We start from the raw sequence: 17,964 nt of genomic DNA on the forward strand, positions 1-17,964 counted from the left end.
GGCACACCGTCATATTTTTAGCACTATTAGGATTAACCTGGATATGAGAATAATTTCCGAACTATGATAGGATATAGACCCCTTACATTGTAAGATTGTAACCGTTATATGACTTCGTTCCCTCAGATGAATAAAAATTAGGGACTAATATCAGTAAATCATGCCAAAAAGATGAATTTCAGTGTTATACAATTATGATATGTTATGATATGATATGATATGTGTTGATGGATATGAATTTAAAATTATATGTATATATGTTGTTATATGACTCGAATGACCTCTACTTGCTGAGTATTTATCAAAATACTCACCATTTATAATCACTCTCTAAATAAGGATGATGAACAAATTGAAGAATAAGAACACGAGTACTTTTGAGGATGGTGATGAATCTTTCCTCAATCAAGCCAACCTTTTTATTTTCGTTATTAATTTAAGTTGTAAAACTCTCCGCGTTCACATTCATATTCATTTTTGTTTTAGAGTTTTCAGTTGTAAAGACAATATTATTTTGTGTTATTTATGAAATAGACTGATTTGGTTTACATTTTATTGTCGTGCTTGTTGTTTTACGATTGTGTGAATGTGTCGGTGTCTATAAGCCCGGGGCTCGGGGTATGATAGTTAGATTCTCCTTACTAATACTTTATCCGACGAGTATGTTCATCACAGTTTGCTTGACTAACATGATTTCCAATTACTATATTACTCCAAAGATTTATTCAATATACATCGGTTACATGTTTTTTTTATAAAAAAAAATTAAAATTAGCAACATTATATATAAAATTAATGGCTGAAATATTCTATTTTAATCGTGATAAAACACATTTTCATTTAAAAAAAAGTCAAAATAAAAAATAAATATGCACAATATTAAATATAAAACATTTAAATCGAATGAACTGACTTAAAAACTGAATTATTAAATTAACCTAACCAAATTCGGTTCATCGGTTAATTCGATGTAACCTCATTTTTGCATACCCTTAATTGGGCATATCCACCGTTCAATCTGAATGGTCAATTTTTAAAAAATAGACTTACAATTTTCAAATGTGTAGGGTCCAGCCTTTTGCCACAACCACTGCAGCGGTGAGGTTTTTATTTTTTCTATAAACCGATTCAAAATCTTGCGTCCGGTTTATAGATTTTTATTTTTTATTTTAAAATTAGCCACTCAATTGAAGGGGATTGCACTCTCGGGTTATTTTTAATTATAATGTAATTTGTTTTTTTCAAAATTAATGTAAAAAAAAAAATTTGCAGAAATACGGCAAACCGCTATGTGGAGCAGCGTCCATGCTTTGTAAGCACGGATTGAGTTACACGTTGGTTTTTTAGCAACGTTTTCCAAATAAACGTTGGTTTTTTAGCGACGGTTTTCCAAATCCGTCGCTAGTCAAATCTGTCGCTATTAGCGACAGTTATAAAGTCGTCGCTACATAAACATCGTCGGCAATAGCGACGGTTTAATAAACATAAACCGTCACCGATTCAACATTTGCGACATATAACAAAACCGTCGCCACATTTACCGTAAATAATAATATTGTGTACGTCGTTAATGTCCAGACATGATGTTTTTAAAAATATTTTAGTATTAACAGCGCACATAAACATCCACGTTGTTAATAATACTATTAACGACGTGTTTTTATTATGCGCTCCGAAAATTGCATATATTATTAACAGCACACATAAATACATACTGCAGATATTACTATCCGCAACGTGTTATTAACCGATTTAATAAATATATTAAATATATTAATTTAAATTATGTGCACTGTTAATTGTAAAATATTTTTAAAAACCTTATATAGCAACAGTGTATTATTAATAACGTGCATGTTTATGTGCGCTGTTAATTGTAAAATATTTTTAAAAACCTTATACGCAAATTTTGAATCAGCGACGGTTTTTTAAACCGTTGCTATTCCCGACGGTTGTTAAACTGTCGCTGTTATGTGTTCTGTTAATAACATATGCAATTTTCGTGTGCTGTGCATTAAAGCACGCTGCGGATAGTAATATCTGCAGCATGTATTTATGTGTGCTGTTAATAACAATGCAGTTTCGCAGCGCACAATAAAGACACGCCGTTAATAGCATTATTAACGACGTGCATGTTTACGTGCGCTATTAATAGTAAAATATTTTTAAAAACATCATGTCTGGACATTAACGGCGTACATTAATCGCAATATTGACGGCAAATATAGAGACGGTTTTGTTATATAGCGACGGCTTTAACAAAACCGTCGCAAAGGTTGAATCGAAGACGGTTAAAAAACCGTCGCTATTTCCGACGATGTTTATAGCGACGAGTTTATAAAACTGTCGCTAATAGCGACGGATTTTGGAAACCGTCGCTAATAAGCCAACGTAGAACTCAATCCGTGCTTACACGACGCTGCTCCACGTAAGCGTTCGTGTTTCGTAAGCACGGTTTGCCGTATTTCTGCAAACATATTTTTTTTTACATTAATTTTGATTTTTTTTTTTTTTTTTACATTATTATTAAAAAAAAACCCTGCACTCTCCCTTCTACCAGCACACATGCGTCAGGCAGCAAGCCCCAACGCCGCCTGTTGCTTTTTATAATTTACTTTTTCCTTATTAATTTAAAAGATTTTTTTTTTTAAAATATGAATCTTTTCAATGGATACATTTCTACATCTATCTAAATTTCATTTTTTCCCATCAATTTCAATAATTTTTTTCTAGAAAATTTTTTTATAGATGATTTTTCTCCATCAATAGCAAAAATTCTCTTTATGTATTGCTATCTCTCACAATTATTTCCAACAATTTTATCATCTACTACAAAAATGTCTAAAGATCCAAATAACTTAACCACTAATAGAATCATTGAATTCTTTGAAGAAGAGTTGTAGGATTATCCAGATGAACAAATGATGTTGGAAATCATTCAACAACACCACCATATGCTACTTGAGGTAGCTCGAAGTACATGCGGTGGACACATAGAAGAAAGTATTTGAATCGAGATCGTGAAGCTGGACATGCTCGTCTTGTCGATGATTACTTCAGTGATGCATCGGTATTTCCTAGTGAATTTTTTCGGCGATGATTTCATATGCCAAAATAAATATTTATTCGCATTGTCTAAGCCTTGAAAAATCATTCCGAATATTTTCAGTTGAACGTCGATGCAATAGGCAAAAAAAGTTTGTCACCACTTTAGAAATGTACGGTTGCTATCCATTAATTGGAGCCCTTGCCGACCATTACGATGAGTACCTACGAGTTGCTGAAAAAACTTCCATCGAATGCTTATTCAACTTATGTCGAGTGAGCATTTGAGGTGCTATAATCTCGTTGGGCAATAGTCAGAGGTCTTTCTCGATTTTGGTACAAGAACAAGTTGAAATATATCATGCTAACGTGTATAATTTTGCACAACGTGATTATTGAATATGAGATATGCAATAGGCAATTGGTCAGATAAAAATGACAACGACCCTCCCGCACAGATAAATCAGGGCTCGACAATGGAATTCCGAGAGTACATAAGGAAAAATTATGAGTTACGTGATAATCAAGTACATCATCAGCTTTGAGCTGTCTTGGTTAAACACGTATGAGCATGCTACCACTGCGATGGATAAAGATTAATTTATTAATATTGGAGCACTTTACTATCATATGTTTTATTTTATAAAATAGCTTGTATTTGTATTTATATTTTCCATGTTTTTGATTTCATCCATTCATTGTAATGTTAGTTTTTATTAAAGTAGTTTTAAAATTATCCGAATTAGTCGCTGCTTTTAAATTTTTTAGTTTTTAAGTTGATTTTTGTCAAATTATTATATTTACAAAAATTAATGCAATAAAATTAAAATAATATTAAATTAAAAATGCTAATTAATAATATATGTGATAAATGAAATTATAAATAAAAATAGGTGAATTAGTATTATGGTCTATAAAAAATTGTTGAATAAATTTAAGATAATAGAGAAGGATTTAAAAAAAATTGAAGTTTTTTAATGTGACATGCGCAACATAAAATTCTGCGGATGCCCTTACAATACGAAAGTTCATAAACCTAGCATATACAACAGCCCACGTAGTCACTTCCTCTGCTTTGCCTTTTGCTATTCGCTCCATATGGCTATGTCCACCGCGACCACGGCCACGGCCACGGCCACGAACTCCACCGCCATCGGCCAGCCCTCCTCTTACCCTAATTCCTCCGCCACCCGCCTTATCCCAATCACCTTTTCTAGCTTCTTCCCGAAAAACCTTCGAAAACCCAAGCATATAACGCTTGCAAAAAATCCCATCTCGGTTTTTTCTCAAACGAGCCGAAACACCAAAACTCAGGTGCCGATCAGTTTATTATCGACGATAATGATGATAAGCCGCGCGAAGAGTGTGGCGTGGTTGGAATTTACGGCGACCCGGAATCCTCCCGACTGTGTTACCTGGCCCTCCATGCTTTGCAGCACCGCGGGCAGGAGGGAGCAGGGATTGTGTCCGTAAAAGACGGCGTTTTGCAGTCTGTTACGGGGGTTGGACTCGTATCTGAAGTGTTTAACCAGTCGAAGTTGGAAAAATTACCGGGAGAAAACGCCATTGGCCACGTCAGATATTCGACAGCTGGGTCTTCTATGCTTAAGAATGTTCAGCCTTTTGTTGCTGGTTATAAATTTGGGTCCGTCGGGGTTGCACACAACGGAAATTTGGTGAACTACCATGAGCTAAGAGCTGAACTTGAAGATAATGGATCGATTTTTAATACGAGTTCTGACACTGAAGTGGTTTTGCATTTGATCGCAATATCAAAGGCAAGGCCGTTCCTTTTGAGGATCATAGAGGCATGTGAGAGGCTCCAAGGAGCTTATTCAATGGTCTTCTTGACCGAGGATAAGTTAGTGGCTATTCGTGATCCCTTTGGATTTCGCCCCCTGGTTATGGGCAGGAGGAGTAATGGAGCAGTTGTTTTTGCATCTGAAACTTGTGCTTTGGATTTAATTGAAGCTACATATGAGAGAGAAGTTTATCCTGGTGAAGTTATCGTGGTAGATAAAGAAGGGGTGAGGTCTCTCTGTTTGATGTCTCACCCCGAACCAAAATCGTGTATTTTCGAACACATTTACTTTTCATTGCCGAGTTCAGTGGTTTTTGGGAGGTCGGTATATGAGTCTCGGAGAGCTTTTGGTGAAATATTAGCTACAGAGGCACCAGTGGATTGTGATGCAGTGATCGCAGTGCCCGATTCCGGTGTGGTGGCTGCACTAGGCTATGCTGAAAGATCAGGGGTTCCATTTCAGCAGGGGTTGATCAGATCACATTATGTTGGTAGAACCTTTATTGAGCCATCACAGAGGATTCGGGACTTTGGGGTCAAGCTCAAATTATCGCCTGTTAAAGCGGTGTTGGAGGGTAAAAGGGTTGTAGTAGTGGATGATTCAATTGTGAGGGGAACCACTTCTTCAAAGATCGTTAGGTTGATCAGAGAGGCAGGGGCAAAAGAGGTTCACATGAGGATTGCAAGTCCTCCTATTATTGGTTCTTGTTATTATGGAGTGGACACGCCTAGTGCAGAGGAGCTGATATCGAATAGGATGAGTGTAGAAGAGATTCGGCAGTACATTGGCGCGGATTCTCTTGCATTCTTGCGGTTGGATAGCTTGAAGAAGCTATTGGGGAAAGACTCTCCAAACTTCTGTTATGCTTGTTTTTCGGGCAAATATCCGGTTCAACCGAGGAGTAAGGTGAAAAGGGTTGGTGATTTTCTTGATGATGGATTGAACGGAAGTATCCAGAGTATCAATGGAGGTTGGCTTCCAGTGACTAAAATTGAGAAGGCGGTGGCTGGTAGGTGAATGAATCTGAATTTGAAAGAGGAGACTTTATTAAAGGTCATTCTTTTATGTGGATTATACTTTTTTTAGTTGCTTTATACTGAATATATGGGTGTCTCATAATTATTCTTCTTATGTTTAAAATTAATTTTATTAAAGCTTATTTGAATGATGAGAAACTTATTTAGTTTTAATATTTTGCCTTCCATTGATTCAAGATGATGTATGTTCCTGTAATTCATAGGCCAAATTTTGTACCGGGAAAAGTTAAAAAAAGAAAATCCCAGGACCATTATAAACAAGGACTCAAAATATAATGAACATCACAACTTCAGTCCAACAAGATGAATTATCCAGACATAATCTTTCATATAGCATTTAAATGTTGTTTACAGACAAATGAAATGACTATCAAAGTTCATTTTTTGATTCGTTTCTGCTGATGTATGGGGGAATTGGATTCAGTTCTTGCTAGGGAATCTGCGGGGACGAGTGCTGCAACTGGTGCATGGCTGAGTTCAGTTTCCAGTTACTGGTTTTGTCTTGTCTGAACTTGAAGCATCTGGGTGGCATCTCCATTTAAATTACCAGTTGCACCTCTCTTCTCAAGGCTTCATCATGCAGGTCTGTCACAAGAAACCCCTGAATCGATAGCCGAACTTAAGTTTAGCTACTCGTACACAACCGATGATAAAGATTTATGTCAAAACCATACAAGTATGCAGAATAAAAATCAAATCATTTTGGAGAAGGATGGCAGCTCCCTAGCCTGCTATGTTGCTTCATCGTGTTGTTCAGGCTACTCAGTTTGCCAGCATTTCCCTGTCGCACAAATACAAAAGCAGAAGGGAAATATGGTGATGATTTCTTATGAAATTTGGTGTCGGACGACTTGTTAATATTCAAAAACAAGAAACCTATAATACAATGACATGTAATTTTAACAATACAAAAGGAAAACGACTGACAAAAAACAAAACTTTCCGTGCATTCGGGATCAACTGATGCGACCTCTGAACGTTCCTGGTTTGCGGTAATCTTCCATATATCAGCACGATGGAACTCATCACTCCCTAGCTCATAGCTCAAAGCGAATCCGCGTAGATTGAATTGGGTGCATGAGAGCTGCAGGGCAGACAGTTTTCTTAGGATCAATATCTCCGTCGGCTATTCCTTTTAATCGCAATTTCTTGAAGACATTTTACAATGAATTGTGCCCTCAAATTTTGCTGCCTGTACCATTATGAGCACAAGTTTCTTGCTTCTTTCAATAGTTTCAGTACATGTTAGATCAAGTTGTAAACACAAAAAAAATGTGGACTATTATGCAGAACTATTAGGTAGCACAAAATTAATACATCAATCCTGAGTTTATAAAACGAAATGAAAATTAAAATTCAAATCGAGGCATGTAACAAGTCCAGTTTTTTTTTTAAAACAGATTTGTTCTCTCCTGTGGTGCTCCGATGATCAAGAAGGACAATTGTTTCTCAAGATACAACGGCTAAACTTGCAGTAACCTAGCACACAGTCTAATACACCGACGGACTGAAAAAGTATCTAAACATTATCACGAGAACCGGGTAACATCAGTATTTAATTAGTTTATTTTATTTTTCTTAAAAAAATGGTTGAGTATTAAAAATTACCACATAAACAAAGTTTTCCAATGAACATTAAATTAAAATATACTAATCATAAATGTTTGACCCAAATGAACGTTATTTCGAAATTACCTTAATTTGAAAGAGTTAATTTATAGTTTTCTTCTAAAACCATATGAATATTGTATTTCTTGAACTGTCTTATTAAAATTCAAATAAAAGAGCAGAAGAAAATTAAAAAAGATATTCAAAAGGTTTTCAAATAGACATTAAATTACCCTCGATAAATATGTCTATTATACTCAATAATCAGAAATGTTTGACACCCAATGCAGACAATATTCGAAATTTTCATAATTTGAAAGAGTTAATAGATTATATAATTTTGTCAAAAGCACCTGCTATATAATTTTTGTCTCTTGGACTGCATTATTTGAATTTTTTATATTATAAGTAATGCAGTGTTTTATATTATATTGGAAACCAATTTTATTATATTTATCTTACTAATTTATGTGCTCAAAAATTGAATTTTGAAATGATTTCTTTTTTCAACACTATCTGTGAATTGAATCCTTCTAAGATGCAATGGACATTTAAACTAAGATTTGTACGCTTTTATGAACTACTTACATATGGAAATAACGAGAATAAAGAGACGTTAAGTTGAATGTTTCTTTCATGATCGAGAAGTAAATAATATTATTCTCCAATATATACAAAATTTTAATTATTACACATTTGCTATTGTGATAATTTTCTTCTATATTACAAAGCTCACGGATACATAGTAGTATAAAATGTCCCGTAATAGAAAAGATTAAATCAATTCTAAAGGAAGTACACATCTAATAAGATGACGCCTTATAAAATCTATTGGCATTGTTTTGGAATATACATAGTAAATGTTAATAAAATAACTTTTCTGGTTTATACATAATTTACTTATAATCACATATTTCATTTTTTTAGGAATAATAAGTGTTGTGTACATTATAGAAAGATTTTGTGGATACTTACAATCACAACCTATTTGGATAAAAATATCGATGAAGCAACTATTGTTATACTTTAAATGTATCGAACACGTACCATGTCACAAAATTGTTTGTGAATGGGGTTTAGACGAAGTTACTCAATTTTGAAAAAAAGTTTTTCTCATCAATTTTATTGAATTTGATCCAAAAATATTTATTTATTTCATGTTAAAAAAATAATAATATATATAGTTTCTCGGAAATTAAAGAATTAAATATGTATTAGATTGGTGGTCGACATCAATACTAAATACGATAAGCACCATGTCATCGTTTTAGACTAACACAATCTAAAAATTGTATTTAAAAAAAGTTTTCAAAATGTGCGATAAAAATAGTTTCTTATTTTTATTTTTTTATAGTTATAATTTTTTTTCAATTTAAATATCTATTAATCGACAGCCGTGTGTAACAATAGTTATTACTGACTTTTATATACAGAAACTTATCGTCACACAACTTTTATTAGTTGAAAATGCGTATAGAGACATTTGAAAATAACCGTCTCAAATGTTATGTCATGAAATGATAATTTAAATGTCGAAACTTCATCTAACCTAAAGCTAACAAATTTTATTACTGATATCGCTGAAATCGGTGATGCTAGCTGGGAGGTCAGATCCCTGCTTGGAGAGCTCGGACCAAACGTTTGAACGCTGTCTGGGAGGTCGGATCTTCACCTTGGGAGCTCGGATCAGACACCTCGAAATCCAGAAACACAAACAAGAGTGTTAGAAGGGGGACGGAAGGTTGTTCCGGCGTAGCCCCTCCGACGCTCAAGTCAGAAAACTGAGAGAGAAAACTGTGTGTGCAAAGAGAATGTGAAAAAGTATGAATTTATAAAATAATGGACGGAACCTGGTATTTATAGGTGATGCATAGAGTCCTAGTTTTGGTAGGTTTAGATCTTCAGAATCTTCGGAAGATTTGATAAGATATGGTGACAGATTAGATTAGATCTTTAATGGGCTTTACCTTTCTGGGCCTTGATCTCTGTGGGCTACGCGCTTAATATTTGAGTAAGAGTTCTCGTAGGTATGGGCCCACGAGACGCTAGGACCTCCCGGGACCTCGGCTCGGGAGCTCGGCCGAGGGTTTTCGATCGTCCTGATAATATCTTCTTGGAGGTCAGCTCGGGAGGTCGGCCAGGGAGGTCGGCCAGGGAGGTCGGCTGACCTCTCCAATCGCTGGAACTTCTGATATGGGAGGTTGGCCAGAGATGACCTCCCGGACAGCCTCAAGCTTTCTTCTGAATGCATGCTGGGCTTTGCTTGAGATGGGCTATCGAGAGCGGGCCGATCCCATCCTCCCACCGGGGGTATCACGAGTCCCCCCCCTCAAGTCGAGCTGACGTTGAAGACCTGAAGCTCGTGGTTTCCTGAGCTCTCGATGGCCCATGATTATTCTGAGCTCACTGCCTCAGTACTACCGTGAGATCATGACGTCCGAGTGACTGGATGAGCTGGGAGGGAAAGCCAAAAATCTGTGGGTGCCCGAGCTCCCGGTGGCTCTTGTCTGTACCGAGCCTCGAAGTTTTCATGCTGTGCTGATCTGAGGTTACCAAGTTATAGGGAGCTCTGCCCTCAGAAATTGAGTCTTCCGCTGAGCGTAATTTTCGATCGTCCTGAGCTGGAAGATGAAGTTCATAGTCGGGTTGAATGACTAAACAAGGCACTCCACACTATGAAGTTCTAGCTGAACTGAGCTTAGTTTTGTGTCCCCTAAGCCACGCTGATTCCTTTCGGTGTCTGTGCTGAGCTGAGATGGTGGCGAGCTTCCAGCTGTGCTGAATACGAAACGTCACTGCCAGCTGTCAGTTAAAAAGTAAGTTTCACATATTTCGATACAATCCAGGCCGTTTAAGCCTTTCGCGATCAACGATCAGATCTGCTCCTGGTCCCTCTATAAATACCCGTTACCCCTTTTACTTCATTTCCTACTTTCCCTTCGTTTTACCTCGGCTCCGACCTTCCAAAAGAATTCGTCCTTTTCCTCAAACTCCTGCTCTCCCGATCTTCTTCAATAGGTATCGTTTCATGGCCTCCCCCAACCGTTCTTCCTTGTCGAACTCCGAGGGGATATTCCGAGAGGTGGATCAGTATGATCCCCTCACGGAGGTCGCCTCGGGATCAGGTGAGTGTCCTGAGATTGAGGGGGTCAGCTCCCGCCTCGTTGCTGGTGATGACGGTGCAGTCCTGAACCAGCTTAGCCTCAGTCACCCCGAGGAGCCACTCAGGATGTCTGACCCCTGGTTCGAGCTCTACCCTTCATGGTTGGATGCCTCGGACGAGCCTCGCCTCCGGGCTCTCTCCTACGCACCCAGGGATTATAAGTTTCTATTCCCTCATTCCGAGGATAGAGCCCACAACCCCCCTCCTGGATATTACACTTTCTATGAGGACCAACTAGATGGCGGACTTAGGTTCCCTCTCCCCTCCTTCTTTCAAGAACTGAGCCAATTTTACCAAATCCACCTCGGCCAGTTTTCCCCCAACGCCTTCCGCACTTTGTGCAACTTTGTGGTTCTTTTCAAAGCCTTAGCTTTCGAGGTCGACCCCCTGACCTTCTCTCATTTCTACCTCCCCAAGAGGTCAGAAGATGGTCCCTTCTATTTCTCAGCTCGGCCCAGCTGCCAGTTCTTTGAGGGGTCCCCGAGCTCTAACAAATTTTGGAAAAACCACTTCTTTTTCGTCCAACCCTCTGACTCTTGGGACATTTGTTCGCAATGGCGGGTCTCTCTTCCCGAGCTCCCCTGTCCCGCCTCAGGTTTTCGCAAGAGTGATACTTTTCTGAGGCCCTTCGGGGCCATCCGGGGTCGGCGTTTCCATACCCCCACCCTTTTAGCTGAGGACCTCTTGAGCTACTATGGGCTTAGCTCGGCCAAAGTCACTCCCAAGGGCAATGCGGGTATGGAGTTCAGCTCGTCCCGACACCCGCCTCCCCCTCTTTTTTTTTTTTTTTACACGTATATTCATTTCTGAACTGACCCCCTCTTTTCTATTCGTGTCAGCTAACCGAATCATGAATGCCCTGATCCAAAAGGCTGCAGCTCGCAAAAAGCACCAGGTCGGCTCGGGCGCTGCGAGCAAAGGCAAGGCCAAGGTTGCTGAGGTCAGTGCTGAGGAGGTCACTGTGGTGGCTGTTACTGAGGCTTTGGAGATCCCTCAGAGCGCCCCTTCTCGGAAGCGCCGTGCCCCAAACACACCTGGTCCAATGGGTCAGTCCGGCAGCAGCGGGGAGCTTGGGCCTCTTCAAACTGACGCAGTGCCCCTCCGGCAGTTCAAGCCGGACCCTCGCTCCAAAGTCATGCGTTGCAGATCTCACCTTTATGACATGTACCGGGACGACCTCCGGATAGTAGGGGCGGGGCCCACCTCTCTGGCTGGGGCCGTGCTGCGGGACGTTGCCTCTCAGGCCGATGCTGACTTCCTCCAAGAGCTCAATTGGTCGGAGCTCGTCTCGAGGTCAACTTCTGCAAGTGCTGAGGTGACTCTCTCTCCTTTTATTATTATTACTATATTTATATTCCTTCACAAACTGAACTCTTTTCTATGCAGGCCGCTTTATTCAATGCTGAGGTAGCTTTCCGAGCTACTAATCTCCGGAAGTTATCCTCGAAGGATACACGGACCTTCCAAGCCACCTCAGCCGAACTGGAGAAGAAGTTGGCTGACCTTACCGAGGCCTTGGAGAAGGAGAAGGCCAACTCAAAGAGGCGGGAGGAGGATATGCGCCAGGGTTTTGCAGCCGAGACCCTGAAGTTAAAGAATGAGCTGCACATGCTGGAGGTTCGGCTCGAGGCGTCCCAGGAGGAGGTTAAAACCTCTCAGGAGGCAGCTAGGGTTGCCCAAGCTAAGCTTGAAATGGGCTCTGAGGCTTTCAAGGAGGACTTCCTGAAGTCAGAGGAGTTTGCCCTTACCGTTGCTGAGAAGGCCCTCGGTTTCATATATGTGGGCTTCGACGGTGCTGTGGCCCAGTTCAAGGAGGCTGGCTACCCTCCGGAAGGGGCCTCAGCCGATTTTCTTGATTCCCAGAGGGTAGTAGATAACCTCCCCCCAGAAGACTCGGACACTGGAGGAGCTCAGCCCCCAACCCCGACTCCTTAGTTTATTTTCCTCCTCTCTTCTTGTACTGAAAATATTTTAATGAAAAATTTTTATTCCATCCTTTCATCTTGCACGAGACCAGCAACCATAATAGAACTTTTAATTTGTCGAGGTTACTCTTTGGTAGGTCGGCTAGCCACAATACAATAATAATACAATAAAGCTTTTGGAGATCAGTCTAGCACTCGATGAAATAACGAACCACTCCATTTTCTCTGAAAGAGGTCGGCCCTGGCTCTTGGAGCTCGGTCCCAGCCAATTAACCATTACGGAGCTCGGCCCCGCCATTTAACCATAATAACTTGGTAAAAATAAAACTTCGCTGAGATCGGCTCGGCCATGGGAGCTCGGCCAGCCAATTAACCATAATAACTTGGTAAAAATAAATCATAGCTGAGATCGGCTCGGCCATGGGAGCTCGGCCAGCCAATTAATCATATGGGAGCTCGGCCAGCCAATTAATCATAATAACTTGGAAAAATAAAACATCGCTGAGATCGGCTCGGCCATGGGAGCTCGGCCAGCCAATTTAACCATAATAACTTGGTAAAAATAAATCATCGCTGAGATCAGCTCGGCCATGGGAGCTCGGCCAGCCAATTTATCATAATAACTTGGTAAAAATAAAACATCGCTGAGATCGGCTCGGCCACGGGAGCTCGGCCAGCCAATTTAACCATAATAACTTGGTAAAAATAAATCATCGCTGAGATCAGCTCGGCCATGGGAGCTCGGCCAGCCAATTTATCATAATAACTTGGTAAAAATAAAACATCGCTGAGATCGGCTCGGCCACGGGAGCTCGGCCACGGGAGCTCGGCCAGCAACTTAACCATGGTTCGAGTCCTAAATTTATACCGAGCTGAGGTGGGATATGGGGCTCCCGAACTGACTGAGGGTGAAAACCCTTCTCATACTTGGCGTGATCAAGCGGAGGTGAGCTCGGGGCTCCTGAACTGGCTGAGGGTGAAAAACCCTTCTCATACTTGGCGTGACCAAGCTGAGGTGAGCTCTGGGCTCCTGAACTGGCTGCGGGTGAAAACCCTTCTCATACTTGGCGTGACCAAGATGAGGTGAGCTCTGGGCTCCTGAACTGGCTGAGGGTGAAAACCCTTCTCATACTTGGCGTGACCAAGATGAGGTGAGCTCTGGGCTCCTGAACTGGCTGAGGGTGAAAACCCTTCTCATACTTGGCGTGACCAAGATGAGGTGAGCCCTGGGCTCCTGATCTGACTGAGGGTGAAAACCCTTTTCATACTTGGCGTGACCAAGATGAGGTGAGCTCTAGGCTTCTGAACTGACTGAGGGTGAAAACCCTTTTCATACTTGGCGTGACCAAGATGAGGTGAGCTCTGGGCTCCTGAACTGACTGAGGGTGAAACCCCTTTTCATACTTGGCGTGACCAAGATGAGGTGAGCGCTGGGCTCCTGAATTGACTGAGGGTGAAAACCCTTTTCATACTTGGCGTGACCAAGATGAGGTGAGCCCTGGGCTCCTGATCTGACTGAGGGTGAAAACCCTTTTCATACTTGGCGTGACCAAGATGAGGTGAGCTCTGGGCTCCTGATCTGACTGAGGGTGAAAACCCTTTTCATACTTGGCGTGACCAAGATGAGGTGAGCTCTGGGCTCCTGAACTGACTGAGGGTGAAAACCCTTTTCATACTTGGCGTGACCAAGATGAGGTGAGCTCTGGGCTCCTGATCTGACTGAGGGTGAAAACCCTTTTCATACTTGGCGTGACCAAGATGAGGTGAGCCCTGGGCTCCTGATCTGACTGAGGGTGAAAACCCTTTTCATACTTGGCGTGACCAAGATGAGGTGAGCTCTGGGCTCCTGAACTGACTGAGGGTGAAAACCCTTTTCATACTTGGCGTGACCAAGATGAGGTGAGCTCTGGGCTCCTGAACGGACTGAGGGTGAAACCCCTTTTCATACTTGGCGTGACCAAGATGAGGTGAGCGCTGGGCTCCTGAACCGACTGAGGGTGAAAACCCTTTTCATACTTGGCGTGACCAAGATGAGGTGAGCCCTGGGCTCCTGATCTGACTGAGGGTGAAAACCCTTTTCATACTTGGCGTGACCAAGATGAGGTGAGATCTGGGCTCCTGATCTGACTGAGGGTGAAAACCCTTTTCATACTTGGCGTGACCAAGATGAGGTGAGCTCTGGGCTCCTGAACTGACTGAGGGTGAAAATCCTTTTCATACTTGGCGTGACCAAGATGAGGTGAGCTCTGGGCTCCTGATCTGACTGAGGGTGAAAACCCTTTTCATACTTGGCGTGACCAAGATGAGGTGAGCTCTGGGCTCCTGAACTGACTGAGGGTGAAAACCCTTTTCTGCAATAATAACAATTTCAAACAAAATGCATAATTTTATTAATGTATCTGAATAAAGCATCAAAGCCTGACGTCCTTGCATCGAAAGTAAATGACATAAAAAAACTAAAGCTTCTAGCAATATCTAAGCATAATATTTGCGAAGGTGATAAGCATTCCACGGCCTCTTCAATTTCTTCCCTGTCCAGTCTTCTAAGTAGTAGGCACCCGAGCTGAGCTTTTCCACCACTTTGAACGGCCCTTCCCATTTTGGATCGAGCTTTCCGACCTTCTCTTCTTGAACCTTCTTAAAGACCAAGTCTCCCACCTGGAAGCTCCTCTGAATGACCTTTTTGTTGTAAGACTGGGCTATGCGTCTCTTGTAAGCTTCCATTCTTATGGCCGCGGCTTCTCTTTTTTCTTCCACGAAATCCAAGTCTGCTGCTCGTCTCTCATTGTTTTGCTCATCATAGAATGTGACGCGAGGTGTCTCTTCTCCGATCTCCGCCGGGAGAACGGCTTCATTTCCATAGACTAGGCTGAAAGGCGTCTCCCCCGTGCCTATCTTTGGGGTGGTCCTGTATGACCAAAGCACGCTGGGGAGTTCCTCCACCCAATTACCTTTTGCGCTCCCAAGTCTGGTCTTCAGGCTCTGCACTAAAGATCTGTTGGTGACCTCCACTTGGCCATTGCATTGAGGGTAGGCCACGGAGGTGAAGTGCTGCTGGATCTTCATCTCTTTACACCCAGCTTGGATCCGGTTTCCTTGAAATTGCCTTCCATTGTCGGATATCAACTTCCTTGGGACCCCGAACCTGCAGACGATGTTCTTCCATAGAAATTTGAGTACCTCATTTTCAGTTATCTTAGCCAAGGCCTCAACCTCTACCCATTTTGAGAAATAATCTATGGCTACGAGCAAAAATTTTTTCTGAGCTGGGGCCGGGGGAAAAGGTCCCACAATGTCGATCCCCCATTGGTCAAACGGGCAGGCCGCCACAATACTCTTCATTAATGCAGCTGGTTGATGTTGGAGCCTACCATGACGTTGGCAGCTGTCGCATGAGATGACGATGGCTAGAGCGTCCTTTAACATAGTGGGCCAGAAATATCCGGCCAGGAGTGCCTTTCGTGCAAGAAAGTAAGGTCCCAAGTGATTTCCACAACAGCCTCCATGTATCTCCCTTAGTACATAGTCAGATTGCTTGGGACCCAAACATTTGAGGAGAGGCCGAGAGGCTGACCTCTTGTAAAGAGTTCCGTTGATCAGTATAAACCGAAGGCTCCTTCGCTTCATTCTGTAAGCCTTTTTCGGATCTTCGGGGAGCACCCCATCTTTCATATAATCCAGTAACTCGGCGCGCCAGTCATTGTCTTCGTGCTCAGGAGAGGGGTAGTGCCCAGAAGGGTTTAGCTCTACTTGGACCACCACCTCTCTTGATTTCCAGCTGTGAAGTGAGCTTGCCATTTTTGCAAGGGAGTCGGCTCCCTCATTCTCCTCCCTGGGGATCTGCTTAAAAACCAGTTCTGTGAAGAGTTCCTTGGCTGCTTCCACGGCTTTTACGTATTCTATCAATCTCTCATTCTTGGTGTCATAGGATCCATTCATTTGGTGGGCCACCAGTTGAGAATCAGAGAAGATGTGGACCCGAGCTGCTCCGACCTGCCGTGCTGCTTTTAGACCCGCTAAGACCGCTTCGTATTCTGCCTCATTGTTGGATGCCCTAAAGTCTAGTCTCACGGCTAACTTTAGTTCATCCCCTTTTGGAGAGATCAATAACACACCAACTCCGCTGCCTTCATTGGTGGATGAACCATCCACATAGACCTTCCAAAGGTCTTCCATCTCCACATGCAAAGTCTCAGCCAGGAAATCGGCCAAGGCCTGTGCTTTGATTGCGGTTCGAGGTCCATATTGAATGTCATATTCTCCCAGTTCCGTGGTCCACTTTACCAATCTTCCTGAGATATCAGCATGAGTCATTATCTTTCCGAGAGGGCTGTTAGTGAGGACCATAATGGGATGAGACAGAAAGTATGGTCTCAGTCTCCGAGCCGTGGTGATCAAGGCCAAAGCAAGTTTTTCCACTGTCGTATATCTGAGCTCAGCTCCTTTGAGTGCATGGGATATATAATATACGGGATTCTGCTCGGTGCCCTTTTGTCTGACCAGGACTGAGCTCACAGCTGCTTCGGTGGCTGATAGATAAACATACAACTGCTCCCCTGTTGATGGCTTTGCCAGTATCGGGAGCTCAGCCAGATATGTCTTCAGGTCTTCGAATGCCTTCGCGCACTCTTCATCCCATTCAAATTTCTTGGCCTTTCTGAGGACTCGGAAGAAAGGCAGACTTCGGTGTGCCGCCCTCGAAATGAATCGTGATAAAGCCGCGATTCTTCCGGCAAGCTTCTGGACCTCTTGGAGATTCGCAGGAGGTGACATGGATTGGATGGCCTTTACCTTCTCGGGGTTGGCTTCAATCCCCCTTTTTGTTACCATATATCCCAGGAACTTTCCGCTTTTGACCCCAAAAGTGCACTTCTGTGGGTTTAGCTTTAACCTATAAGACCTCAGAGTGGCAAAGGTCTCAAGGAGGTCGGCTATAAGGTCCGCCGAATTCTTGGACTTTACCAAAATATCGTCCACGTAGACCTCCACATTCCTTCCTATCTGATTTGAGAAAACTTTATCCATGAGCCTCTGATAAGTAGCCCCTGCATTTTTTAGCCCGAAAGGCATTACCACATAACAGAATGTTCCCTCAGAGGTGACGAAGCTTACTTTATCCTGGTCTTCCCTTGCTAGGGGTATCTGGTGGTACCCCTGATAAGCATCCATTAGACATAGATATTGGTGACCCGAGGTGGAGTCCACCAGTTGATCAATCCTTGGTAAGGGGTAGCAGTCTTTCGGGCAAGCTTTATTAAGATCTCTGAAGTCGACGCACATCCTCCATTTTCCCGAGCTCTTGGGGACCAAGACAACATTTGATAGCCATGTTGGAAAAAAGACCTCCCTAATATGCCCTGCACTGAGGAGCTCGTCAACCTGCT

General features: G+C 42.2%; 1 pseudogene; it reads left to right on the forward strand.

Moving 5' to 3' along the window:
* The first annotated feature begins 4,062 nt into the window (after positions 1–4,062).
* Positions 4,063–6,566, forward strand: LOC140814916 (amidophosphoribosyltransferase, chloroplastic-like; annotated as a pseudogene).
* The last annotated feature ends 11,398 nt before the right edge of the window (positions 6,567–17,964 follow it).

Source organism: Primulina eburnea, chromosome 15 (genome assembly GCF_022965805.1).
Source record: "Primulina eburnea isolate SZY01 chromosome 15, ASM2296580v1, whole genome shotgun sequence".
Lineage (NCBI taxonomy): Eukaryota > Viridiplantae > Streptophyta > Magnoliopsida > Lamiales > Gesneriaceae > Primulina > Primulina eburnea.